The following is a 27853-nucleotide window of genomic DNA, read 5'->3' on the forward strand; positions in this document are numbered from 1 at the left end:
CATTTCATTTAGTGCAATTTTGGATCCCATGTGTTTGATAAGTTTTGCAAGATTTTTCTCCCTTGCTTTTGTGAGGAACAGAGATAGTAGGAGTGAGTAGAGGCGAGTAGGTGGGGGCTTGGGAAGGATGTAGGGGTAAGGAAGGTGAGTTTGTGCCTATTATATTTCACGGGGGGGGTGGCAAGTTTTCCAAATTTTAGTTTCCCCTGAGTCATCCTTGGGTTCAGTAGAGGGACAGTTCCACTTGCTGTGAGATGTTCTGCTTGGCAGGTTAATGAAGAACTTTCTTCTTTTTTTTAATGGTTTTTAAAACAAATTGCTGTATTTGTGTATCTTCAGTAAGTTTCAGTTTTAGCTATGAGATATTTTTCATGACATTTTTCATGAAAAAATTGAGAATGATATTTTTACATGCAACATCTTTTTTTTTTTTTTTTTTAAAGATTTATTTTTTTATTTCTCTCCCCTTCCTCCCCCCAGTTATCTGCTCTCTGTGTCCATTTGGTGTGTGTTCCTCTGGGACCGCTTCTATCCTTATTCAGTGGCACTGGGAACCTGTGTCTCTTTTTGTTGCATCATCTTGTTGTGTCTGCTCTCCGTGTGTGTGGCACCATTCCTGGGCAGGCTACACTTTCTTTCGCACTGGGCAGCTCTCCTTACGGGGCACACTCCTTGCACGTGGGGTTCCCTTATGCGGGGGACACCCCTGCATGGCAGGGCACTCCTTGTGTGCATCAGCACTGTGCATGGGCCAGCTCCACACAGGTCAAGGAGGCCCGGGGTTTGAACCGTGGACCTCGCATGTGGTAGGTGGATGCCCTGTCCAAATCTGCTTCGCATGCAACATCTTTTTAGGTAAGTGTTCTTGGGAATTACTTAACTTTTGTTGGTAAGTAATAGCACATTATCATGTAAGACTTTAATATTTGGGAGGCATGAGAAACTTAATTTGGAATTAATGTTTTTGATAAGAAGGTAAATACTTAATCGTTATTTGTAGTGGGATGGTTGAGCCCATATGCTCTCAACTGAGACGTGAGTTTGAGATTCCATAGTGTAAACGTCTTACTGCCTCTGGGTAAATTACTCAAATCTCTCAGGTTCAGGGTCTTCATCTCTAAAAAGGAATTGAAATTGTTAGGATTATTTGTCTCAGCATAGTACTTTCAACAAGTGCTTAATAAGTGATGGTTGCCATTTTATTATTTTATCACTTTATTCCTTTCAGTGGTCAGATTTAATTGCTGGACGCATTTCTTAATGGGATGATAGTTATTTAAAAAATTTCCCAGTTACTTTGAGAGGGCAAGTTTTATCTTGGTTGTGCTAATGACTGTATCCTTGTTCAAGTGACAGCTCGAGCTGTTTACTTTAGGTAGTATGACAGCACAGAAATAATACATGTAAAAAGCACTTTGAGAAAAAAAAAGTCTGAATTCCCAGCAGTATTTAGTTTACAAGTACTACTTCTACCAGTATTTTTCTTCCTTCCTGCCCCTTTAAAGAGAAGTTGCCCCTTTTTAAGTAGATATATGACAGCGCTTCTTCCTTTCCTAAGTCTAGGATCAAAGAAAGGTTGTAATTAAGGAGCGTCCCTCCCCCTCCTCCCATTTGTGGATGCTCTTTTAACTTTTTAAGGGAGAAGATCTGGCCTTGGCATTAGTGGGCGAATCCATGGGGCTCCTAAGACCTGCCTTTCATCTCTGGGTCACCCCCTCAGACAGTGTCCCTCATCGCAGTAATGGCTTCAGGGCTCCGCTGGTGGGGAACAGTGTATTAGAGATTTAAGAATACCTTGAAATCTTTCTAGAAATCTACCTTTGCTGCTCACTGTTTGCTTAGATATTCGTTTCTTTAAAATGACATAGAATGTTTGGCAGAGTGTCAGTGAATAAAGTAGTTTACTCTGTTCTGGAAGTGTCTGAATTTCACCAACTTCTTATACGTTGGAAACCTAGCTTCAAAAAAGAGAAGAAAAACAAATTTGAGTTTTAGCTAGTTTTTTATTGGCAGGGTTTTTCTAGACATAAACACAGTTGAATGGAAAGGATAATAGGGATTGGAGCCTGTCTTGGTCCATGACAGTGAATGAGCCAGTGTTGGGCCTTAATGTTGGAGAAAAAAAGTAACATCTACCTTTTAAAAAAACAGAAAACAAAACACAAAAACCAGGCAGTCAGTGCAGGCTAACTGATGAAAATTGAAGGTCAGTTTCTTCAGTGCCCCTCCTCAGTGCATGCCTCAGGCCATGTTAATAATGGCAATCCATTATTTTTTTTTTTGCAATAAGGCAGGAAATGCTGTCTACACCCATTCGATTTGTTTGAATGGCCTTTGACTGGAAATGAAGAAAATCTAATTTTCTAACTTGGAAGGGGAAAAATCACACAGTACCACATAGACACTGATTCTTGGGCTGGAATAAGAGCAGTGTCGTGTTAAAAATAACTTGAATTTTTTCATTTCCATCAAAGGAATTATGTGGCCCTTATTCATGTTGTAATCATGAGTGAACTTATGTGTAAGTTAAGTGTGTAGAAAACCTTTCTGAATATTGTCAGAACTGGTCCAGCTCTAGACATTTTAACACATTTGCAAACTGCCCTTTTCTTCACATTTTCCACTGGCTGCTGGAAACTTGCTTGAAGGGAAAGGCTTTGTCACAGCTTTATCACAGAAGATTAGCTTGCTTTTAAAAAACCAGCATTCATGTTGAACAGAATCTGTATACTTATTAGGGCAGTCTATTACTTTGTGGGTTCAATAACAAAAAGAAAAAAATAGTAATAGTTTATGTTACAGAGAAAATATGTGAACCTGTCCTTGAACATCATAGTTATACTGTCTTTCATAGTTATATTTTCTAATCTTATGGCTAACTCAGTTTCCACTAGTTCTTTTATGTCTTTTAAGAATGAGCTATTTTAAAAACGATTTTCTTTAGCAAGTTAATATCCCTCCTATATCTGTACTACTTTTCATAAAGCAAAATTGTTTTTTGCTATTTTGCCATGTTATTTGATTTATTGGGATATTCTTAGTTGATAAAGAATTCATTTTTACTAGGATCAATGTAGATTAGATATTCTCATGAGAAATAAGAGGAGGATCTTAAGTTGAAAAGACTTCCTTAAAATCATAAGGGTAGTCAGTGATAGGATCAAGAGATGTTTCAGTGTTTGTGTCCAGGGGATGTAAAAGAAATCATTCCATCTTAGTGTATCTGTAGTTCATATCAAGCAGCCCTTCTGGTGTTAATACCATAACTTCAGGTTATCAGATTCATTTTGCATTGAGAAACAGAGATGTTTCTTTCTTTCCTGAAATGATATATTGGAAAAATGAGTGTTTCTAACATCTTCACAGGAAGAGAACAGTGTTCCCAAGAGAGCTTTGTCTTTGTCTTAATTCCTAATGCCATTTTGCCTTTGATGGTTTACTTCTGGTTGTCATCAATGGCAATGTTTTTCATAACCTTTATTTTACTCATTCATTTGTCATTGTAAGTAAAGTCTTACAAAAAGTAAGTTGTCATGCAAAAAGAAAACTGGTATTCTTGACTTTCACAATTACTATAATAGTATTACTTAACATATGTGTTGTTTTGTAAAATATGCTTGGTTGATAGCACATGACACATCTTGGGGGAAAGTGCAAGTTTTTTAAAATTTTTTTTAACCTTTTCCAAATTTATATTTCACTTATAAAGAAATGGGGTGTTCCATGGCCCTTTCCATAGAAAGGATTCCAGGAGCCATGGAACCTCCCAGTAGTTTAGTTTCTGTGACAACTCAGAGATTAGTTTTTTTAAGGATTCCTGACTCTTAAATGTGCCTTGTGGTAAGGGGAATTTGAAGCTGATACATAAAGTGGAGTAAAACTCTTTGAAAATTTTCACTTGTTATTCAGAGAGTGTTTGGGAATCAAATATTTTGATTTGAACAATTGTTTTTTTTTAATTCGGAATTTAGGTTTGAAAGTGGTTGTATGGATTATTAACTAACTGGAATCTGTTACAGATTGCCTAATCTATTTATTTGCAATATATCTGGTATATTAACTTTGGCAAAAAATCAGGGCACAAATACAAGTTAGGCATTATTGTTTATTTTTCTCAGTCAATAACGCAATTCATGTTTTGCCATGGAAAAGTAATCATTGAAAATCTAATACCTGATAGACTATATAAACTTACTTAACCTTTAGCATAATGGTATTTTTCCAGGATGCTGACCTAATGATTGCGTATAAGGATGTTTATCTCTTTAGTGAATTAAAACTTTTAAACAAATAGAGGTCATGCATCACTTATTTCTAGGGCTGTCCTTTTGAATGATTTGAAGATAAATGCTTCAAATCCATTAGGCATCTTTTGACCAAAGTCAGTTACTTCGGGCCTTCAGCTTCAGGGAATACATATTTAAGTTTGTAAGAATGTGAAGATTTAGCCGGTTGGTCAGTTCCTATTAGTTGTGAGAGATCTTTGGCCTCAGCTGATGGTACTTACTAAATACCTTTTTTGTAGAATGTGCTTGATCATGAAGAGAGGACCATCATAGTGAATTCTGATAAGGCCAGTTGACACAACAGTCTTATTTTCTCCATTTAGGAGTCTCAGTACAGTCTTGCAGCGAATCTCTGAATAAGTATCAGTAATGAGAGAAGGTGGTTTTAATTTCAAATTATGGATTCTTTTTAAGAAACTTTATTTTTTATTTATATCTCCCCCCCACCCCTCCCCGTTGTCTGTTCTCTGTGTCCATTCACTGTGTGTTTTTCTGTGCCTGCTTGCATTCTTGTCAGCGGCACCCAGAATCTGTGTCTCTTTTTGTTGCTTCATCTTACTATGTCAGCTCTCCGTGTGTGTGGTGCCACTCGCTGCACTTTTTTCACACGGGGTGGCTCTCCTTGCGGGGCGCACTCCTTGCATGTGGGGCTCCCCTGCACAGGGGACACTCCTTGTGCACATCAGCACTGCGCATGGGCCACCTTACCACATGGGTCAGGAGGCCCTGGGTTTGAACCCTGGACCTCCTACATGGTAGGCAGACGGTCTATCAGTTGAGCTAAATTTGCTTCCCTAGAGACTTTTTTAGATGTCAGTCTATCCCATTGGTTTGGGAAGGGTATGTGTTCATGATTGTAGATGGCTTTCAGGTGAGAGTTTGGTGATGGTGGGTAAGCAGACAGTATTATGTGTTGGAGTCATGCTGGACTTTTCCCTGCATTCCCCAGGTCATGAAGTTAGTTATACACTGTCGTGAAAGAAAACCCTAGTCTCCCACTCCATACTTTCATTTCCCCTTTAGAAAAGGTGGAAGATTGTTGGACTCAATGGATTGCATGAGCCATTACCTGAAGCTTCAGGAGACTTTAGTTCAATCAGAGTAGTGTTTACTTGAGTGTAACTGTAAAGGTGTGGCAAGGGGAGGAAGAAGAAGACTTCCAGTTCTTTGTCTTCCCTACAAAATATAACTTCCTTGGAGACACGGACTTTCTCTTTCCTGTTCTCTTTTATGTAGTGTCTGGCAAACAGTAAGTGCTCAGTAAATGTTGAATGAATGCCTTAATGATGGAGCAAGACAACATGTTGTTTTAACACCGAGATGCTTTGTTTTTGAACTAGAAGGAAACTTACGTTTGGTTTTATTTTCAATGCTATGTTCTAATTCTTGGAAAGTATATGAAATTTTCGAGTAAAAGGAATAATTGAGATACTTGAAAATATATGAAGATCGAAAGATTTTTAGTGTTTAAAAATAGTTAGGGATTATTTGTATCGTAAATAATAGAAGCCAACTCAAAGATTTTGTTTATTGGAAGGTAAAGGCAGGCAGTATTCCTGGATCTCATGAGGTCCTGGAACTGCTCTGAGAAGTCATCGGGAGCCAAGGTTGCATTTCTTCTTTCTTGCTCTTCTTCCTTTCTTCTTTGATACTTCTCTATACTTCTTCCTTGCTCCCTCGTAGAGTCCCTCTTACAAGAATGTGGAACAGCTGGATACTTCTTTATTTATAAAGAAGATCAGGTTTTATTTTTTTCTCCCAAATTGGTTGAGTCTCACTATGTTTTTTTTTTTTTTTTTAAGATTTATTTATTTCTCTCCCCTCCCCCTCCCACCCCGCCCCCAGTCTGTTCTGTGTCCATTTGCTGTGCTTTCTTCTGTTCCGCCTGCATTCTTGTCATGCGGCACTGGGAATCTGTGTCTCTTTTTGTTGTGTCATCTTGTTGTGTCATCTCTGTGTGTGTGTGGTGCCATTCCTGGGCAGGCTGCACATTTTTCGCGCTGGGCGGCTCTCCTTATGGGGGGTATTCCTTGCGCGTGGGACACCCCTGCGTGGCAGTGGTACTCCTTGTGCGCTGGACCCTCTATATGGTAGATGGACGCTGTATCAGTTGAGCCACGTTTGCTTCTCTCTAACTATTTTTTTAATGATGAATTGAATGTATGTCTGAGAGCTGTTTTGAAGCAAATTCCTTTCTGTGTCATTTACAATATGTGGGAGGAAGGTTATATGTAAAGAATGAATGATCACTGTTCAACAAAATAGGGATATTCTGTATTTTCTTGTCTCCCTTGTTTCTTAAAAATGACCTGCAATGAGACATGGCCAGGTTGATTTCTTCCCATGAATCATCTCAGGAACTGCCAAGTCCATTAATTGCTTTGTTCAGCGGACAGGAAATGGTTATGTTTGTACAAGTTACACAATCTTAACTAAGTTGGGGCAAGGAACCAAATAGAATTCTGATCACTTTTTCAGGATTAACCTTTCAGTTCCACAAACTAACATATGATACATGAATCAGGTTCCTGGTGGACATTTAACAAAAAACATAGTTTGTATTTATCATAATGGCCGCTTGTTTAGGGATACTGAAAAAAGTAGTTGCATGAGTTGATCATGTTGGTGCAGAGGTTTAATCTTTACAGTTTTACTTCCTTCTTAATAGCTTCTTATTAACCCAATAAGGGAGATCTCCTGAAACTGGTGTCCTGCCAGCATTACCATGAAGTTGTCAGTCCTATCCCCCTGACTCCCCCTTTCCCTGGCTGTATTTATTTATTTTAACTTTTTCTGTGGTTGGCTCTCCTTTCTCCACCACCCCAATCATCTGCAACTTTTCTCCTTCCTGAAAGTAGAATTTTAAAAATCATTGTTAGTTGACATTTTAAGCATTGTGACTGGCATTTTGCAATTTGGGTAGAGCTGATTTTATTTTTAGAATTTCTAAGTACTTTTCTGATTCTGCCTAATTTCCTCCCACCGTCCTTCCTCCCTAGCCCCCTTCCCTCCCTTCCTTTCTTTCTCGTTTTAACTTGTATTAGTTATTTCCTGAAGCCCATATCTCATAGAGAGAAAGTATATATATATATATATATATATATATATTTTTTTTTTTTTTTTTTTTTTTTTTTTTTTTTTTTTGAGGTACTGGGGCCTGGTGATTGAACCTGGGACCTCGTATGTAGGAAGCTGGTGCTCAACCACTGAGCCACATTCACTACAGAGAGAAAATATAACCTTAAGTAAGAGTATAATTAATAGAGATCAAAATAAGAGGAGAATGAAGGAAGAATTAAATAAATTTCGGCAAAGTCAGGAAAGTAGTTTCCTTCTGTAAAACATTAGCTATTGGTGACTCCTTTGAAAGAAGTGAAATAGCTTTATGAGATATCGCTACAAAAATCACCTTTACCCTCTAGATTATTTTCTCTGTCATCTCTTGCTCATCTGTATCTTTCCCTTTCTTTCTTGTTAAATACTTTAAAAAAAACTTGAAGAAAGTCTTGATTTTTATGTATTTTCCCATTTTTCTTCAAATGTTTCTTAAGATATCATACCATTTTGGTCTTTTTTTATAGTCTATTCTTTGCTGTTTAACAGATCATCACCACCACCTCTCAACCCATATGTCTTCAGAAAGTCCCTGCTTTTCCGTTCCCATCTTTTTTCTGTTCAGGAACTTGAATTTGTTCTTCTTTTTGTTGTTGTTTTTTTTTTTTTTCATTTGTCTTGAATGTATTGTTGATGCTCTCTTCTACCTAATCTTCTCCCAGCAGTTAGCTTTCTTTGATGGTTATACTTGTCTTGGAATTTCCACTTCTGCGTGTTAAACTCTTTGGAAAGGTAATTCTGTCAGCATTCACTCCTCTTTCTCTTCTAGTCCCAAAGACTAAAGGCACAGAATTCTCCTTATGCAATCTTGTGATGAGGAATCTACTCCTTTTTTCTCTATTAGGGTTCTGATTTCTCTCTGACTGCCTGTAAAGATCACTGATCTCTTCCCTGTTTAGGGTGGTATTATAAGGATCCCATTTGAAATTGGTTCAGGGCATTCAGATACCATTAATTTAGTTATGATTATCTGCTTGTTTGAAGGCAAACAAACTAAAAAGTAGCTTCTCTAAGAGGTGAGCTGGGTAAAAATCAGGGATAAACCATAGTGCCTTTTCCAGCTCTCTTGTTCTGAATCTGTGCGTTTATCCTCCAGGAGTAGTCTGTTCATCATAAGAATCAGACCCAGTATTGCCTAGTTTATATTTTTTGTTTGTAATCTGTCTACAGTTTGTTTTTATTAGAGAAGTTGTAGGTTTACAGAAAAATCATGTGGAAAATACAGAGTACCCATATACCTCCCCATTATTAATACCTTGCATATATATGGTATGTTACAGTTGATGAAAGAATATTACTATAATTGTATTAAGTATAACCCATGGTTTACAGTGGGATTTTCTGTATTACGCAGTCCTATGGATTTAAAATTTTTAAAAAAATTCAAGTAGCATATATTACAACTTAAATTTCCTCTTTTAATCACATTCAAATGCAAAATGCAGTACTGCTAACTACATTGACAGTGTTTTGCTTCTGTCACCACCATCCATTATCAAAACTTTTCCATCATCGCAAATAGAAACGCAGTACAATTTAAGGATTATGCAATTTAATTTTATAATCAGTGCTTAGCTGCTGTTTTAGTCATCTGTAAAACTCCTTATAACTTATCTTGTTAAGAAGCAGTCTGCTACCAGATACATTTTCAGATTGTAAGATTTAAAAAGTTTTACTTAAAAGAATAAGATAGGTCCCCAGTGGAAAGTGTGACTTCAGAGATAACTTTCATTTCTTTGAAATCTGGAAAAAAAAATATATGCAGGAAGTCCATAGCCATTGCTGGTTTAACATTTGTCTACTCAGTATGCTCCAGGGGGATATTACCAGATTTAAGCCTCTGAGCTTTTAAGTTGCTTTTGCTATTGGTGACTTACTCATGAAATTGGTTTTGGACTTTCTGGATTTACATTTTTTTGGCAGAGATGTTGAGACCTTTGGTTTTGTTATAGAGCATTGGATGAAGGAAGAAAGTGGTCCTGTTGGTCCTTGGAGTTTAAAGAGAAGTCTCCCCCAACTTGATAGTCGACATGGATTTCTAGTTCACCTCTCTTGCTCATTGTATGATGTGAGCCCATGTTTATTACAACCTTTTGGACAGTTCAGTCACTGCACGGGATGGCTCTGAACATTTTTGATCTACTCCCATGTGCTATTTTTTTTTTTTTTTCCATGTGCTATTCTTGAAGAAATGAAATGTTAACTAGTTAAGTGCCTAGTCTTCATTCTAGTTTAGAGATGGCTCTCTCTAGTGAAAGTTTTAGAAGGTCCTACTTCCTGCCTATAAAATAGGGTAGGGGGATCACACCTGATAAAATGCCACCTTGTTTGGAAGTGACATGATCACTGTTCAATTTGACATATTGAAAAGTGGGCAGATTTATTTGGAAGCACTTTGTTTTTACTACAAGTGTAAAATGCCAGGGAGCACCAAATAGGATATGAGGTGTTCCCTTTTGGCTGTGCATTAGCAACGTGGCAGTTACTGATCTGTCATTTACTTTGAAAAGGAATTACAAAGTTTTGGCCTCATGCCTGGAGTAGCTCCAGATGGTCAGAAAAGATTTTTGTGCTGAAGTCAGAAAGTATATTGCAGTGATAGAATTGGGCTTGTCATGTTTATATTAGAACGCTGACTTCCCACTTTATCCCTCTGCAGAGTTGGTTTTTTTTTTTTCCAGAGAGAATGAGGGGAGGAACATGATGCTTTACAGTTATAGAATCTAATCTTTTGGAATACGTTTGTTCCCAGTAATAATGCTCATGATGTGTAGTCAATATAGTTGCTCTGTCAACTTCAGTATCTTCCACCCTCTGGCATTTAGTATTTACAAAGTCCGGAAGATGAGTGAAGAATTGGAATGTAAAGGTATACCAAAACCATTCTAGCTGAATTGAAAATGGACTTCAGAAGCTTCGTTTGGGTTACATGTGCTTAATCTACTGGCTGTTATTTTAATGGCTTTCCTGAATCTGTTGGCCCATCCCTTGATGGGAACTAGGCATTATTTCAGCTGTCCTCGGTGTTTCCCCATGCTTCTGTGGTTGCTAGGGTAATGATGAAGTATGGGTGTCTAGTATGAGTGGGAAATGTTGCTGGGGAGATATGCAACTAGGTTTTTGCTGGTCTGGGCACTAGAGCTTTTTTCTCGTTTCTCACATGACCTCATATGCTTTCATGTCAACCATGGAAGAGAAATGATGTGATCCCTATTTTACAGATGTGAAAACTGAGACTCTGAGAGGTAATAATCTGCCCAAGGTATTAACAAGGTAGCTCCTTCTCCCATATGTTCACATACAGTTTTGGAGAAATTTGATACACGTCCCTGCCCTTTCAAGGCAGAGGTGACTGTAGGCTCCAGGAACTAAAGCTCATTTTCCTCTGGGAAACTTGGGGCTTGTCTGACTGAGTTGAGCCTTTTAGTAAATCTTGGTCACAAGACACAGATTAAGACCTGAATGAACCTACATGCTGTTGCTCCCAGGCTGTTTTCAGTTACTTTTGTGGTTATTGAGTAACTTGAGGAGTTTGAAGAACATTAACAAAGTTTTTGTTTTCAAAGAAAATGCTACACATGGGAAAGTGACATTAAGTTGCATCCCACAAAAAGGAATTTTTATTTTTTTTGAGATTTTTGTATATAAATTGAAAACAATTTAAAAAATCAGTTATTTTGATTGCCATACTTTTAATCGGTTGCACTGGTTGTTCGACATAGTTTTCTTGAGGCGCTTTTATTGACAGGTCTAAAGGTAGTTGTTTAGTAGCAGACGTACAGTATTCCCTTATTTGTTTGTTATGGGTTTACAGGACTTGTGCCACCTCACCCTTTTTTCAGATTGTAGCCCTTCCTGAGATCCCCTTTAGTAAGGTGGTTTCTAGGCAGGCCCTTTTCCCTTTGCAGATCTAAGACTTGGTCAGCCATCCTTTCCTGATTCAGACTTTGTGGGCTACCAGAATACTGCTCTAGGCTGTTACTGTCCTGCTTCTTAATTTTCTTCTCTTTTGAAATTTCCACTGTTGTCTGATTTTATTCAGATAGTAGTAGTGTTTTTCTTTCTATAATATGTGGTACTGTAATTAGTTCATGGGTACTTTGGGTATAGCTCCTCAAACTGCAGGGACCACCTTCTCTAGTGGATTTGCTTTTTGGAATCTTACTGCTTTTTTGATGAGAAGGTTAAAAATGGTGTGGAGGTGGGTTTGTTTGACCTGATGTAAATCTGACCTATGAGGCTTCTCCACATTCACAAAGGTACCAGAATGGACTCTGCTTTTCTAAAATATTACTTTATTACAGTGATGAATTAACATTGCTGCTGTTTTATTGAAAATCATAAAGGTATGTTTTCTCTGTGTTTATAGATGTATTGTAAGACATCATGAATCAGCATTACAATTACTTTAAGAGTTTTCTTTATGAAACGACCTCTAGTGGGTTTTTGGTATAGTCTTTGCATCTGTATCAGTGGAATGAAATAATGCCATCACCCTTGAAAAAATTTTATCTAACAGGCTTTTTAAGAGTATGTGGAAGTTTGTGTTTCTTTGGGACTTGTGGTCCAGGAGTTAGTACCGCAGAACAGACACTCTTTCCTAGACCTCGGGAAGCCAGCACCTTTCCTATTACTGATGCTCATGACTTCTTACATGCATTTTAGGGGTTTCCCCTCCTGTTAGTTTTTAAGATACTTTGTTTGGGGATTAATGCTGAAATACTTTATTTAAAGTTTCCACACATAGTACTGCCACTGTTTCAGATTGCACATGCAGTATTGCCCTGAGTTGAGAGGCCAGAGTGTTACTGCTTCTTCCCTGCTTGTGCCCGTTGTGGCCCATGTGCTCCCCGGCACCGGCAGCGCTCAGCGCCTGTGTTCCCAGGGTCTGATTCCCTGCCTCTCTGCACAGGTCTGCTGCTTCGACTGCAGCTCAGGATTTCTAACTCTCAGTAGTCAGTGGCCCATTCTGCAGCTCCCATAGCTCTTTCCAGAAGCTTCTATTTTATCTTTTGCACTCTGTTGTCATTAGTTACCTGGCTCTTTCTCTGTGGGATTTGGACTCTTAGCTCCTCTGGAGGGACTGAAGACTCACCTTTCATATTCCCAGGGTCAGAGTTGATGTTCTGCCAACTGAATGAAGAAGCACATGAAAGAAGAAAATAAGAAATTAGTGATTGGCCTGAGAACGATTCGCATACTCTCAATTCTCATCTAACTCTCTTTCCTCAGACATTTTACTCAAGTTAATATCTAATTCTGTCCTTCCAAACCACTGACCAAATACTTGGGCCAGAATGTTTTGTGAAGAGTACCCATTAACAGCAAGAAAGAATTAAATTGTTTCGTAGGGAAATTGAATAAAAATAATAAACATGGTTGAGTGATTAATATATGTCAGACACTGTTTTAAATGCTTTACTTTTAATCTTCACACCTTCATCTCCATTTTATGAATGAAAAGACTGAGACACAGAGGAGATTAAAAGCTAGTAAGTTGTAGAGTCAGAATTTGAACCCAGGTTGTTGTGGTCTTTATATGGGGTACGAGAGAACATAAAAACTTGCCCTTCCTGAAACTCCATTTTCCTTTTCTGTTACATATTTCTGTTACTTATTTCATATTTCATTTTTCATTGTCATCTGGGTCAACTTCTTATGCTTTTGCTGCAAAATGTCAATTTTCTTGTCCTGGCAACTGCCTGGAAAGATTTGCTAGCCCTGCCAGTTAATTCTTGCCTTTAACTGGTGAGCCGTATTTCCTGGGGGATAGCGGGTGGATAACTGCATTTAAGGCTCGAGAGATGGCCTTACTGTTGGCCACTGAGTCTTCTGAAAGGTTCTTCTATATTCATTACATATTTTATCTTGCTAAGCAAAATGTTTTGTGGCTTTTATGTGGCCAGAGTGAGCAAATATAGTGCTAACACTTTGGTAGAAGTTAAGATCTTCCAATAATTAGTTGATCTTATAAGTCAATCATTATACTTCTTCTCTTGCTTTTGGTCTGGTTGGCCTCAGTTTCTAAACCCTTCCCACCCCAACTGGACTTTTCAGAGTACCTTGGAGGCCTCACCTAGATTGTGCCTACATGTCTGCCTAGGTGGCTCCTGTTTCTTCATCACCCACAGTAAATTGTGGAGTTTTGTTGACAATTCCACTTAGTCGTCTTCATTTAATTGGCTCTTGTATCTTTTCTGATTCTAATAGGGGAACAGCCTTGAGACCATTTTACAGGGGCAAAATGGTTTTCAAAGCAGTTTTCTATGTATTATCAAATAAAGTGGGTATTGGTGCAGTGTTAAACCTACCCAGAGGAGAGTGTGCCTTTCCTCAGGGTATTTGAGGGAATAAAGGGGAGAAATCAGGCAAGGATTCCATTCTTCTGATTTCATGTCCTCCTCTTCTTTTCAGGGCAAAACATTGTCTCAATATTGGCTAACCTTAACTGAAACTCTGTATGTACATAACTTAAGGACTTTTGAAATGATACAAATATTAAAATATTTTTATTATGCTAACATTTTCCTTGATTGTGTTATTTTTTATTTTATACAAGCAAATCAGTCATTACTATAACTGTAATTTTAGGTGTTCTAGTGCTAAACTCGGGTCCATCAACAGAATGTAAACTCTCTATAGCGTTCACACATACAAGCACGTACACAAAAGGGCACATCCTACACTCAAGAGTTATGATATCAGAGAGCAGATATGGCTTAGTGATTAAGTGCCTGCTTCCCATGTACAAGGTTCTGGGTTCAGTCCCGGGTACTGCCTAAAAAAAAGGAATATTAAGAATTATGATTTCAAAATAAGACCCGTGGCTATTTCTGGAGTGTGTTAGCTAATCTACCCTGCGGTTTTCTCTCTGTGGAATTGGTGAAATGAAGAAAGTCACAAATAAAATTCAAAACCAAGTCACACGAAAGAATTAACACTCTTTTGGGTGTACAGTTATTTGGAAATTCATAAATTCATAAATTCTTATACTGCCTGTAGTGGCTGAAGAGGGGAAATAGCAGATTTGAGCACCCTACCGACTGTGAAACTGATGCACATTTATTATAACTTTTAATCTCTACCTTTTATTTTAAACAAAAACCCTACAAAAAATAAAAACAGGCCACTACAAAACCTCTGTTTTCTTAGGTAAGATTTTTTAAAAACTTTTTTCAAGATTGTAATGGAAAATTTTGAACTTAAATAAAATTAGAGAGTAGTAGTGATTCCCATCTACTTGTCACCAGCCTCAAGAGCTGTCAACTCAAAAGTCAATCCTGTTTCAGCTCTGTCCCTACCCGTTCCTTGCTGTGTTATTTTGAAGCATATCCCAGACATCCTATCCTTTCATATGTATTTCATTATTTTTTCAAGTAAGGTCTTTCAGAAATATTTTCTTCTAATTTAAAACAAAAAGTTTTCCAAATGAAATATTGGAATTTTTCCTACATAGGAATTGGTGGTTAGGATTATGCAATTTCTAACTAATCAGTGCTTTCCAAGTTGACTTTTTAAAAATTTTTTTATTTTTCTGAAATGAGAAAGTTTTTAACAGGAACAAACAAATGCATGCTTTGATGGTACTAAAAATTAATCTGTATTTCAGACTTAAAATATTTTTGTATTGAGAAAAATCAAAATGTTCAGTAAACTTTTGAACTATTGTATGGAAACAAATATTCTTCAGTTTTATGTATTTTCAATCTTTACATTTCCTAGCTCTTTCAAATGAGCTACATTTAGTATTCTTTAGCCTATGCAATCATTAATTTAGACTCCACCGGTTTGGAATTTTCAGTAAGTTGTATATAACATTCATCATTTATTTGTTTGTTTGTTTGAGGTACCGGGTTCGGGATTGAACCCATGACCTCGCATATGGGAATCCATTGCTCAACACCTGAACCACATTGGCTCCTCCAAGGTGGTCCCTTCACCTGTCTGTCTTCCGTTTTTTTGTTGTTCTCAGGAGGAACAGGGAACCAAACCTGGGACCTCCCGTGTGGAAAGCCGGTGCTCAACTGCTCAAGCCACATCTGCTCCCCTGTATGTAACTTTAATAGTGACATCCATTCAAGGAGGGTTTTTGTTAATTGCAGGTAATTAACAAGGAGAATTTGGAAGATTTTACGACTAAGATTTATTGGTTCATTTATCTTTAGGTGTGTTTGTCTGTGTGAGTGTATACATACACACACATTCTTATATCTTAATGCTATGAATTTAACCTGATTTGGGAAAAATAACATGGTTAACACACACATATAGAATTAATTGATTATAATACTTATTTTAGACAATACAATAATACTTATTTTAGACAATACAATAATAAAATTGTATTTTATTCATTCTAGGTGAAGAGCTAACTTTGAAAGATAGTCAAAAAGGCTTTATGCATGGTTTTTTGGTAAACCTATAAGTTCTTTAATAAAAAAATTAAAAGGCAAATGAAATTAATAAAAACAAATGTTTGCATAGTGCTTGCTATTCTAAGCACTTACATATATATTTATTTAATTCTCACCATAGTCCAATGAGATAGGTATTGTAATTATCCTTATTTTACAGAAGAGGAAACTGAGCCATGGGAAAGGTTCGGTTGAGCCAGGATTAAAATTCAGCAGTTTGCACTCCAGAGTCCTGGTTTTTAACAACTGTGCTAGAGTGCGTCACTTGGTTTAAGAGGTGGAGTACTAATAGCTCATATATTAAAAACTTGTTCCTTTTACTTTATTCAATGAAAATATATTTTAGAGCTGCTATGTCCAGTAGAACTTTCTGAATTGATGGAAATTTCCTATCTGTGTTATCCAATACCGGAACCACTAGTCCCCTGTGGCTTATTGAACTCTTGAAATGTAGCTAGTGTGACTGAGGAATAGAATTTTAAATTTAAGTTAAATAAATTTATATAGCCAGGTATAGTTAGTGCCTATAGTACTACACAGTGAAGTTTTAAAGTCTAAGGGACTGGGGAAAATATATAGTTGTGTTTTTTTTGAGGAATGACAGCATCTTGATGTTTTGTCACTCTATTAGTATTTCAGCCTCATTAGGCTAGTCAATGGTTGTATGATTAATTAGTAATGATGTTAATGTGAGTAGAGATACTCTTACAAGTAAGAGGATTGATGTTTATAATCATAATGCCTAATAATAAAATCCTATTTGGTCATCAACATAAGAAATCTTCTGACTACCACATCTGTCTGTAGGCATCCTCTTGTTGATTCTTTGTAACCAAGCAAACATTGCCTTGGCATTCTCTTATTGCTTTTCATCTTCGTAGAAATGCTCTTAGTTTGTAAAGAGTCCAGCTCCTTGGTCAAGCTGAACATCAAGGAGTGATGAGAAGATACTAAAACAGACTTAATGGGCCAATAGCAGCCATTAAGAAGTAGGTAATTAGCTCTTGTCTTCATCTTTCTGCTGCAAAGGTCTCATCTGTGAAAGTGCATCAAGGAGACTCAGTGGTAATAAAGCCAGGTTTCATTCCAATTGGGACCACATAAACTATGGCATCGTTGCCTCCTATAATGTGCTTTCATCTAAGTCTTTATGAGGCACTTAAGTCTAATTATTTTAATCTTTTCTTTATATTGATGAAAAGGACCAGAATGGTTGTTTCTATCAGCAGTGGTGGGGATCTGAAATGTAGGTGAGCAAAGCATCCAGATGGTGGCTGGTTTTGGACCTTGGCCACTCAAGAGACAATATTAAACACGTCTGCAGTGCTGTTATTCAGCAGTTAGAAAAGACATTTTCTTTGTTTATGGAATTGAACTGTTATCATTAGGATTTGTTTAAGTGAAGCGCTTGGAGTACTATAGCCAGGTGCTACTATTTAGCCATTGTGTTAAACAATGGGCCTGGACCACTGCTAAAAGTTCAGTGGAGAAAGAAGGTGTCTACAGACTTTGGCAATTAACCTTGTGGTGGGGTGCTTTCAGTGGGTCTTGTTTGCCCACCTTCTTTTTGTAATTCTCAGGTATAGAAAAGTTTGAATGTAGAGAGCCAGCACTGAGTATGAAAGGGGATTGGGACTTTTCGGTAAAAAGTTCTGAATGGCAGGTGGAACTTATCCCCTTCCTGGCTGTGGTACCAGCTTCTCTTTGAAGTTGGGCAGATCATTTAGTTGCTATGGACTTTCCCATTTGACAAAACTAACGTTGGGATGGGAAACCACATATCACTAGACAGTGATTTGACTTTTTGAAAAGAGAATTATGGTTTATTTGTGGAATGAAGGGTAGCTGAGTGTTTATTATAACTGTTCCTTGGCAATCAATTCTCCATTTATAATTTTTAATAGAGAGTTAAGGAGCAGTAAGCCTTATTTAAATGTATTTGATGAATTATTCACATGTAGGTCAATATATATAGTGTGTTCTCTTGTTAACTTTTTAAAAAAATTTTTATTAGAAAAGCCATAGGATTACAAAAAAGTCATGCATAAAATACAGGGTTCCCATATATTTATTATATTTGTTAAAATTCATGAAAGAACGTTTTGTAATTACACTATTAACTTTAGTCCATTTACAATAGGGTTCACTCTTGTGTGTGGTACAGTCTTATGTTTCTTTTTTTTTTATTCTAGTAATATACACAACCTAAAATTTCCCCTTTTAACCGCATTCAAATATATAATTCAGTGCTGTTAATTACATTCACAAAGTTTTGCTTATAAGTACTTTTTTCCCCTGAAACTTTAAAACGGAGCCAGCCTTGTAATGGGCTTATGATGCAGCAGTATAAGTTATTAACTGACCTTGCTTTATGTCCCTTTCACTGAGAAACATATCATTATTTTGGCCAGAAAAGTAAAGTACACTGATTTTGTGGGTGTTTTTTTTTTTCCTGCCCCTTCCCCACCACATGACCTCCCAAGAACTGTTCTCACTTTTGGAAGCTCGGCTTTCTCTCATGAATGTAGGAGAATGTTGTGCTTCATCTTCAAGCAAGAGGTATATTACAGGAAATGACTGGAAGAAAATGGTTTCTGGTTATGACCTTGTAAAACATGTATTGAAAGTACATTTACCTATCAAGTGAATTCACATATGTTGGACCTGATTTTTCTAGTCATTTAATTAAAAGTTTGTTTTTATCCAGAGGGAGGTCTTTATACAGTGGTTAACGCCACACTATAGCTTGTGGCTATTGTGACTGTTGCTGAGATTGCCCTCCTGTAGTACAAGTAGTAGCAGGACCAGAACTCCATGGGAGTGTTCAAACCAGTTCTTTATTTACAGATTCTGTGGAATCTTTAACTTGGAAATGATACGCACATGTGTGTGCTCACACAGAACAGCTATGTATCAAGGACTTCTGATGACAGTTGAGCCTTTAACTCTTTTTAAAAAGGAAAACTCAGCACAGAGTTAAAACCTCCTTTATCTAAAGGTTTCAGGTTAGTTCTTTTTAAGAGCAGCCCTCATTTTACATCCATGAGAATGGCTACTATTAAATGGAAAATAACAAGTGTTGAAGAGGATGCTGAGAAATAGGAACACTTCTATATTGTTGATGGAATGTAAAATGGTGCAGCCTCTGTGGAAAACAGGCAGTTCCTCAGAAAGTTATTTATGGAATGACCATATGACCATATGACCCAGCAATCCTACTTCTAGGTATATACCCAAAAGAATTGAAAGCAGGGACTCAAATAGATACTTGCATACCCATGTTCATAGCAGTATTATTCATGGTTGCCAAAGGATGGAAACAACCCAAGTGTCCATCAACAGATGAATGGATAAATAAAAGGTGGTATATACATACAATGGAATATTACTTAGCTGTAAAAAGAAATGGGCTGTCTCTGCCTAGAGGAACCTGCACCAAAACTTGGTATATATTTCTCTCTTTCTCTCCCATTTCTCAGCAATCTCTATTCTTTCAGCCATTTCCCAAATTATTTTTACTGGCCTTAACAACAACAAAAAAGGGAGTGATGTTCTGATGCATGCTACAGTATGGATGAACCCTGAAGATATTATGTTGAGTGAAGTAAAGAAAACTAGACACAAAAGGACAGATTGAATGATCTCACATATATGTAATAATTCATTGAGTGAGAAACTAGAGTATAGATTACCAGGGCCTGGAGTGGGGGTGGAAAATGAATAGTTATAGGCTTAATTGGTACAGAGTTTAAATAAAGGTACTAGGTTAACGAAAAATATTAATAATGGAAAACTGAGGGTGTGTGTGTGGATTATATTGGAACTACTTTCTGCACAATTTTTCTGAAAACCTGTAGCTGCTCTGAAAAAAAAAAGGCTCTTTCATGTTTTCACATGTTTGTAACTTGTTCTAGAGTCAGTGAGATTTGTTGTTTGTGAAAATAGAATCTTGTCTTTTGGCTGTAGAGGATAATTTCATGGTGGGGGATGTCACAGATATCTTAGTTTGCTAGTTTCTAGCACCAGTTATGCTTTCAGGACTGAAAAAAATATGACAGTTTTAGTTTGTTTTGAGACAAATGAAAAGGAAGCTGTTTCGTAACTGTTGAACATGTGAAACTTGGCAGGTCCCAAACCCATTAATGGCTCCAGTCACATGACTGATTCGCAATTGGGGAACCACAGTTAGCTTATTGCAGAACTACATCTGGCAGAATTGATGTTGTCATCCATTGTCAAACTATCCGTCAGTTATGCCAACACACTTCCAATAACAACAGTCTTTTGACTGGTGAATTCTTTACATGTGACTGTCTGTATGCTTATATAATTACAGAGTTTTAAACATGATCCAGTCACAACTTTTGAACTTCTTGGTTTTAATAAAACATTAAGGAAATTGAAGACTCCATCCCTTCCTAACCCTTCTATATTAGAGAAATCTGTGGGTTTCTTTTTACCCAGCTAATTAAAGAGGAAGAGCGAAGGATGCCCCAAACCAGTTACCTTGTATATGGGGTCTGAAAGAAATACAGGAACTGAGAGGCCCCCAAAACTTGGACAGAAACTTAAAAACATCAAATAATAACAATTAATTTAAAATGTTCTTTGCTAGTCTTTCATGGAAGTTAATGGGTTTTCTGTAGGGAAGCATTATGTTCTCTTATGAAAAGGAATGGAGAGTGATGTAAATGTGGTGGGTCAGAATTGTATGGGCAGGTCTTAACACTTCCTTTTACTTTGCTACAGATACTATAAAAAATTAGAGGTTAACCTCTCTTTTTGGGGAAAACATGACAGGTGGAATTCTGATTTGAAAGATCTTTGTTTCAAGTTTTCTGTAACTCACTTCAAGGTGAAATTTCTTCATTTTTGTTTAGGGTTATCTAACTTTTTTTTGGTTAAAAATGTGTTTTTCCTAGTGGTGGGCTTCGCCCCGTTGTTAGGGAGTCCGTCTACCACATGGGAGGTTCGCAGTTCAAACCCCAGGCCTCCTTGACCCGTGTGCGGCTGGCCCATGCGCAGTGCTGATGTGTGCAAGGAATCCCGTGCCACATAAGGGTGTCCCCCGCACAAGGAGTGCACCCCATAAGGAGAGCTGCCCAGCGCAAAAAAAAGTGCAGCCTGCCCGGGAATGGCACCGCCCACACGGAGAGCTGACACAACACGATGACGCAACAAAAAGAGACACAGATTCCCATGCTGCCGACAACAACAGAAGCGGACAAAGAAGACGCAGCAAATAGACGCAGAGAACAGACAACTGGGGAGGGTGGGGAGAAATAAATAAATAAATAAATCTTTTTTAAAAATTGTGTTTTTCCTTCTTTTTTGTCTTCTGAAACTTTAAAAGAAGAGCCTTTAAGTTTTCCTTCATGGCTTTTATCTTGTGTGAAATCCCGAGCTCTATAAATAATAGCATATGTACATTTTGTCTCCATTTTTCCTTTTATCCTGATAATTTTATACATCTGATGTATAAAAGGTCAAAAGATGCGCATAGCACTTGTAGTTTTTATATCAAAGAATTTTAATCTGTAGGAACCGGGAGGTCATCTGATTCTCTGTTTCACCTCTGCATGGGAGCAGATGTAGCTCAGTCAGGTTGAGCATTTCTCATATATACAGGGTCCTGGGTTCAATCCCAGTATCTCTTAAAAACAAAACCAACAAGAGGACCAGCTCTCATTGGGGAGTGGATGTGGCTCAGTGGTTGAGCACCTGCTTCCCATGTCCAAGGTCCTGGGTTTAATCGCTGGTACCTCCTGAAACAAGCAAACAAACAAAATACCTTGTATAAAATCCTTGACATGTACTTATCAGCCTGTGCTAGAGTCATTGTGATGCAGTAGCAGCCTTCCAGTCCTGGTTCTGTCACTAACTACCAGCTGGGTTTTAGGTATCTTTCATGAAAGAATCGGACCAGATGGTCACTAAGGTTTCTTTCAGTTCTTGGTCTTTGTGAATATCCACTGACAAGGAGCCTTCAACTTTGAGAATGAAACAGTTAATTCTTTTTTTTCTCCCTTTTTTCTAAATTGTCATGGTCAGAAGTAGGCTTTCTTTAGCACTGCTCTTCCATGTATTTTTGACTAGGACATACATTGAGAACATGTTTTACGTTGTAGCCCAATAAACACACATACACGAAAATATTTATATACGTATAACTGAATCATAGTTTCACAAATCAGTACTTCCTTTATTTTTTGTAATGCGGTTCTATTCGATTGTGTCTCATTTAAAGAATGCCAGTCAGTGACCCACTAAATTGATGATATGACCCAAGAATGGGTCTTGACCTGTAGTTCAGAAAACACTGCTCCATAGCAACCTAGATCAAATTTGTTTCTTCTTTCACATGACAACCTGTTAAACTCAGCTGTAGCTAACTCGTTTCCCTTTAGTCCTTCTCTTCTACAGTCTTGTACGATTTGGGTTTTTGACTCACCACCTTTCTGACCAACTGTTCCTAAAATACGTACAGCTTGTTTGTATCCCTTGTAAAGTAGAGTGACCAGAAAGAAATGTCATATCAGAAATAAATCTAGGGTCAGTTCATCTCTGCCTCCTTTCCTATTAATGTCTGCTCTGTGCTGTGAATTTGTTCTACAAATATTTATTCCACACACATTTACTGACTACTCTGTGCTCAGGACTGTTATTTTGTGCTTGGGAAGGAAAACAAAAGTTTCAGAGTGCACTGGAGAGAATTGTGCTAAGCACTAGGAACACCACCCAGGCCCTCATTCATAGATCTTCCTGTAGAGCGCTGCTGCACGTGGTCTTTTGTGGTTCTCTGTTATTGTGTGCTTGTTAGGCAGTTCCCCTCTGAATTGTGAGCTCTTCCTGTCTTTCCATGCAAGTGTACATCTCAGCAATGATGAAATGTGATTTTCTAGGGAGAAAGTATGGAGTGTTTCCTTTATTACTTTTAATTCTTAAAAAAAAATAAGTGGAAATTAGTTTAAAAAGTTATCAATGTAAAAAAAAAAAAATACAAATGACTTTTCCAGTGGGCTCAGAATGGTTATGGAAGGTTGAAAGTTTTCATTATATATGATGAAAGGATGTAAATTCACTTCAGATCACAAGGGCATCAAAAAAGGCCTTGAACTCTTTGGGACCATGAAGTATCCTTTTAAATAAAATTTTGACTGTTTTTGGAGTGACTTTGGCATGGAAAAATATGGGTCAATGTTAATGATTTTGGAGGTTGAGTTGGCTTTTCAGTTTCTGTTATATGTAAACTAATATGTTGGGGGGAAAGAGATTTGAGTGAACAAAATAAATGTTGCTTCTACCTTCAAAACTTGCATTTGAGTTAGCAAATAAAATCCATAGGCATAAAATTATATGAACCATGGATGTGAAGCCACATAATAAGTACATCTTGAATACAGTTATAGGTAAGTAGAATTAACCAAAGAAGTTGATGGGTATGGATTGGTAAAGAAAATATGTCTACTATAAGTTAAATGTGATTAATGGACTCTGAAGCATTTTGAAATCTGCTTAGGTAAAGTTGCAATTTAGTTACCTTTTAAAAAGTAGTCTGAATTTTTTTCTTTCTATCGTTTGGAAAAATAATTTAGGGATTTGTCATAGAAGCTGTATATATATGCCTAACATGAGGAACTAATGTTTAGATAATGAAAATGCATGGGACGCAAGCCCATGACATTATTCAACAAGAATGTGGTTGCATTGATCCATGGGTGTGAAAATCATTATGGAGCGACATTTTCACACAGGCCTCTTCCTTTACTTTATTCTGAACTACATAAATATCAATTAAAGCTCTCTACTCCAAGTTAACAGATGGCAATTTATGCTGGACTTAAAAACAAAGCCCTAGAACATTACTACGCTTAATTGATGCATGCCCTCTCTTCCTGAACAAAGATTTTGGCCTCCAGTGTGGTTGTCTGAGAGAAAATTAATGAATTCTTTTCTGTGATCTCATGTAGAAAGGCTTCCACTATAGAAATATTTGACTTTTTTTTTTTTTTTTCCAAAGAAGAAAACTTGAATACTTTTAAGTTGCCTGGTAATTTAAGTTCACAAAGATGGACTGTTAAAAAGTATTTGGGCAACTGGTATTAAAGTCACCTAACGAATCATGTTTTTGGCTTTTAAATAGAATAATGCCTCAAAACCAAAAATAGAAACTAAAGTAAAATATGCAGAGAAGGAGAATGTATTTAATTACATGGTTTCAGGCGAGCATCCGAATTGGATCTCTTGTTGAAACTGTTTTTCTGTGAACTTTCGTGTGTTCCTTAAGCCTAGATGATGCTTTTGCATTCTTTTTTATTTATTTCTCTCCCTCCCCTCACGCCCCCCCCCCCCCAGTTGTCTGCTTCTCTGTGTGTTCTTCTGTGTCTGCTTGTGTTCTTTTCAGCGGCACCGGGAATCTGTGTCTCTTTTTGTTGTGTCATCTTGCTGCATCAGCTCTGTGTGTGTGTGTGGGGGGCTCCACTCCTGGGAATGCTACACTTTTTCTCATGCGGGGCGGCTCTCCTTCTGGGGTGCATGCTTTGTGTGGGGGGCTCCCCTATGCGAGGTATGCCCCTGCATGGCATGGCACTCCTTGCGTGTGTCAGCACGGCATGTGGCCTAGCTCATCACATGGGTCAGGAGGCCCTGGGTTTGAACCCTGGACCTACCATGTGGTAGGCGGATGCCCTATCAGTTGAGCCAAATCAGCTTCCCTGCATTAGTTCTTAAAATGTACTTTTCCCTCTTTTTAAAATATGTGAAAATATTGCTTTCATCATACGGCTGTGTAAATGGAGTCCTAGGGGTAAGGGAGGGTGAGTACAGATACCTATTTCGCTGTGGATATACATTGTAAATCTCTGTATCAGAAGAACCGGGGAGGAGCAGTTTGTAATTATCTGTAGAATGTATTCATGGTAGTTGGGAATGGTAAATTTCAGCCTCCCTTGTCTTTTCATCTTAGCTTCCTTGAAATGAGTAGTAGGCTGATCGAAATAAATACTTAAATATCCTGAAACATTTAGGTTGTTGCAGATGAAAACAGTGGTGCTTTTGGCTGAGTGCAATCTGCACAAAATGCTTTTGACTGTAATGATAGCTTTCTGCCTGTTGCCACCCAGGCTTCTGTTTCTTTCGTAAGTCTCATTGGATTGAGGGAGGGAGGCAATTCAGCTAAGTTTTGGAGTTTCTTGCCCAAGGCAGCTAGGCTCCTAGGGAAGCTCTTCAGGTGATGACTGTCACATGATGAACATGGGAGTGTATTTATCTGACTGTTAGATACTTTGGTTCAGGAGATAAGAATACTCTGACCTCCTTTTACCCCTAAGCTTTCATGTAGGTATTTTAGCGACCTTTGAGATAATACTGTAACCCACAACCTATAGAAATTGTTTTATGTGTGGAAATGGTAAATAATGCCTTAATAGTCATACACTGGGGAATCACCAGTTTTCTTTAAGATGTTGAAATGCTGTTTCTAATAAAGAAAGCCTCTAAAGCAGTTTTTAAAGTGAGATGTTGGGTGAGGAGGGAGCAAGGCAAATTTCTAAGCACCCCTCCTTTATTTGCAAGTCACTGCTTGTCACCAGAGAAGTATTGTTCCTGTAAATGAAAAGCATTGAGGCAGAATATGCATTTCTTTAAAAAAAAGATGGAAAGTTGATTGTTGCACTGCTGGACTAGCTGTTGATATGACAGCCCTGGTAACTGAAATCCTGTCTGCGTGGCTGTTGAAAATCTCATATGCTTGGTTTTGAATTGGAAATCACAAACAGGGTTATAAAACAAAAGAAAGACTTTAAAATTATAGAAGGTGGAAAAAAGAGAAAAAGATTGATAAGCCAGCTATTTTTTTGCTTTTCCATGTGAGTTAGGAGTTTTTTTAAACCCCCAAATTAAGAAAATGGAGCCATGAACATACGTAACACTCGAAACAGAAAAAATTAGGTTTACCTTGTAAAAAGTGTGTACTTCACTCTTCAGCTTAGTTACTAGTGACATTCAGTTACTTGAAAGAGTTTGGGGGCACTATCCAGTTTCACTAATTGCCTTGTATCCGGGATCTGAAAGGGGTTGGATGTTTCATGAATTGACTCTTAAAGTTGAGTGTGTATGGTGGCGTTGGTGTGGAGAAAGAGACCATGGTGGCTGCTGGGGGTAGGGAGTGGGAGGAAGAGATGTGATGTGGAGGCATTTTCGGGACCTGGAGTTGTCCTGGGTGGTGCTGCAGGGACAGTTACCGGACATTGTATGTCCTCCGATGGCCTACTGGGTGGACTGTGGGAGAGCGAGGGCTATGATGTGGACCATTGACCATGAGGTGCAGCGGTGCTCAGAGATGTATTCACCAAATGCAATGAATGTCTCATGATGATGGAGGAGGTTGTGTTATGGGGGGAGGAGTGTGGTGATGGGGGTGGGAGGTATATGGGGACCTCATATTTTTTGAATGTAACATTAAAAAAAAAAAGACAAAAATAATAATAGAATGGCAAAATAAAATAAAATAAAGTTGAGTGTGTTTCAGCCACGACCATATCTTCAGGTTGAAGATGATGGCACCTACCCTTTCTGGGTATAATGTTTGGTATAATGTTTGGGCATAATGCTGGAAGGCCTGGCTCTCACCCGTGATTTGAAGGTGGTGCACGGAAGTACGGAAGTACCCAATACAGTTCAGAGTTGATTGTTTACTTAGTAAAAACTTGCCAGGTCCCAAAGAGGGTTTAGGAAATGAATCTCCTGGTGATTGTATTTATTAAGGGTACCTCATGTGTTAAATATAAAAAATAATAGTGTAGGTTAAATTCTCTAAATCTAGCTTAGGTTCTCTAAAGTGCCTAATGCATTTTCCTAGCAGTAACTTACTGAGGAATGAGTGTTAAGAACTTTAGCTGCTTAAGTTGTTTCTCAGCGTTTAGAAATAATTAATGCTGTTTTGAAAATTGATTTTTTTTTGACCATCAGGGTATCGTTTCAGTTTAAAATTTATGTATAAAGATTCAGAGTTGTGATTTGCTATCTTCATTTTTCCTAGTTCATCTGTCCAGTTGACTTTTGCAGGCCTAGTCTCCTTTCAAGATTTATTCAAAGGCATTAATTGTTACTATTAATTTTCAGTTAATATTATAAAATATAAAGCAAGTCACATTCCTTTTTGGTTTCTCTTGTTTAGCATCCACGCTGAAGTTTTTTCTGCCCTACTTCAACGCCATTCCTTACTCTTTTCTTCCTTATTACAAAGTAACCCTATTTCAGTGGCATTTCCTTTGTCTCATCATCTCTCTGATCTTAAACTCTTCATTTTTTCTTTACTATGACAAACACTATTGACATGAGCCTGGAATTTGGAGTAAAGGCAGTTGTGCTAAGATTGCATTTTTCCATATTTGTGCTTTATATATTAAGTGAATCTGTTTTGAATCTTGAGTTTTATAGGGTAAAATCTTAGGGCCGTATTCCAAACTTACCTTTCAGAACAGAGCACGGCCTTCATATAAAAGCTATTTTCTTTCTCAAATCTATTATATAGTGAATACATTTTTGAATGTGGAAAATAAAATTTGGACAGTGGTATTAATTAGACCATTAATAAAGGTGACAGAGTGTGGATTCATACCTATTTGTCATTAGTCATTTCTTCTGTCAGTTGTTCTTCAGGGCTATTAGTTTATTAAGCTTTTGGGTTTAAGAAATGTACTTCAAAGTGTAAAGTAGTTAATGTTTACTTAATTGACCAGGTGGAGCTTTTCTTTCTTTCTAGAAAGCTAATTTCCTCTTGTTTCACATTTTTCAGCACAGTGATTGAGGGAAATTAACGTGACACACTTTTATTTTCTATGGATGTGAATATTCCCAGAGTACATTTGACACTTTGATAATGCTTAATTGTGGATTAAATTTATGGTCCCATGTGCTTGGTTGAGATGGAAGTTGGACAAACCTATTAATACTTACAAAAGTTCAGTAAGAAACTTATCATTAACTAGGATTGTAGGAAATAAGGGAATAGTATTTTGGCATTTGAGTTGTTTCTTG

At 37.5% G+C, this 27853-nt stretch overlaps 1 protein-coding gene across 21 annotated transcripts in view; it reads left to right on the plus strand.

The window, feature by feature from the left end:
• Positions 1-27853, plus strand: part of FNDC3B (fibronectin type III domain containing 3B) — a 366392-nt gene that overhangs the window by 14822 nt on the left and 323717 nt on the right. For 6 of the 21 annotated variants that reach the window (XM_058295309.2, XM_058295313.2, XM_058295318.2 and 3 more), the window contains exon 2: positions 15373-15449. The exons of 12 other annotated variants lie outside the window; for them this stretch is intronic. The gene's annotated coding sequence lies outside the window, so the exon portion shown is untranslated. Of the gene's footprint in view, positions 1-15372; positions 15503-27853 lie in introns of those variants that run through there. 3 more of the 21 variants (XM_058295314.2, XM_058295316.2, XM_058295304.2) reach the window with 2 other exon arrangements.

This window comes from Dasypus novemcinctus, chromosome 4, assembly GCF_030445035.2.
Source record: "Dasypus novemcinctus isolate mDasNov1 chromosome 4, mDasNov1.1.hap2, whole genome shotgun sequence".
Lineage (NCBI taxonomy): Eukaryota > Metazoa > Chordata > Mammalia > Cingulata > Dasypodidae > Dasypus > Dasypus novemcinctus.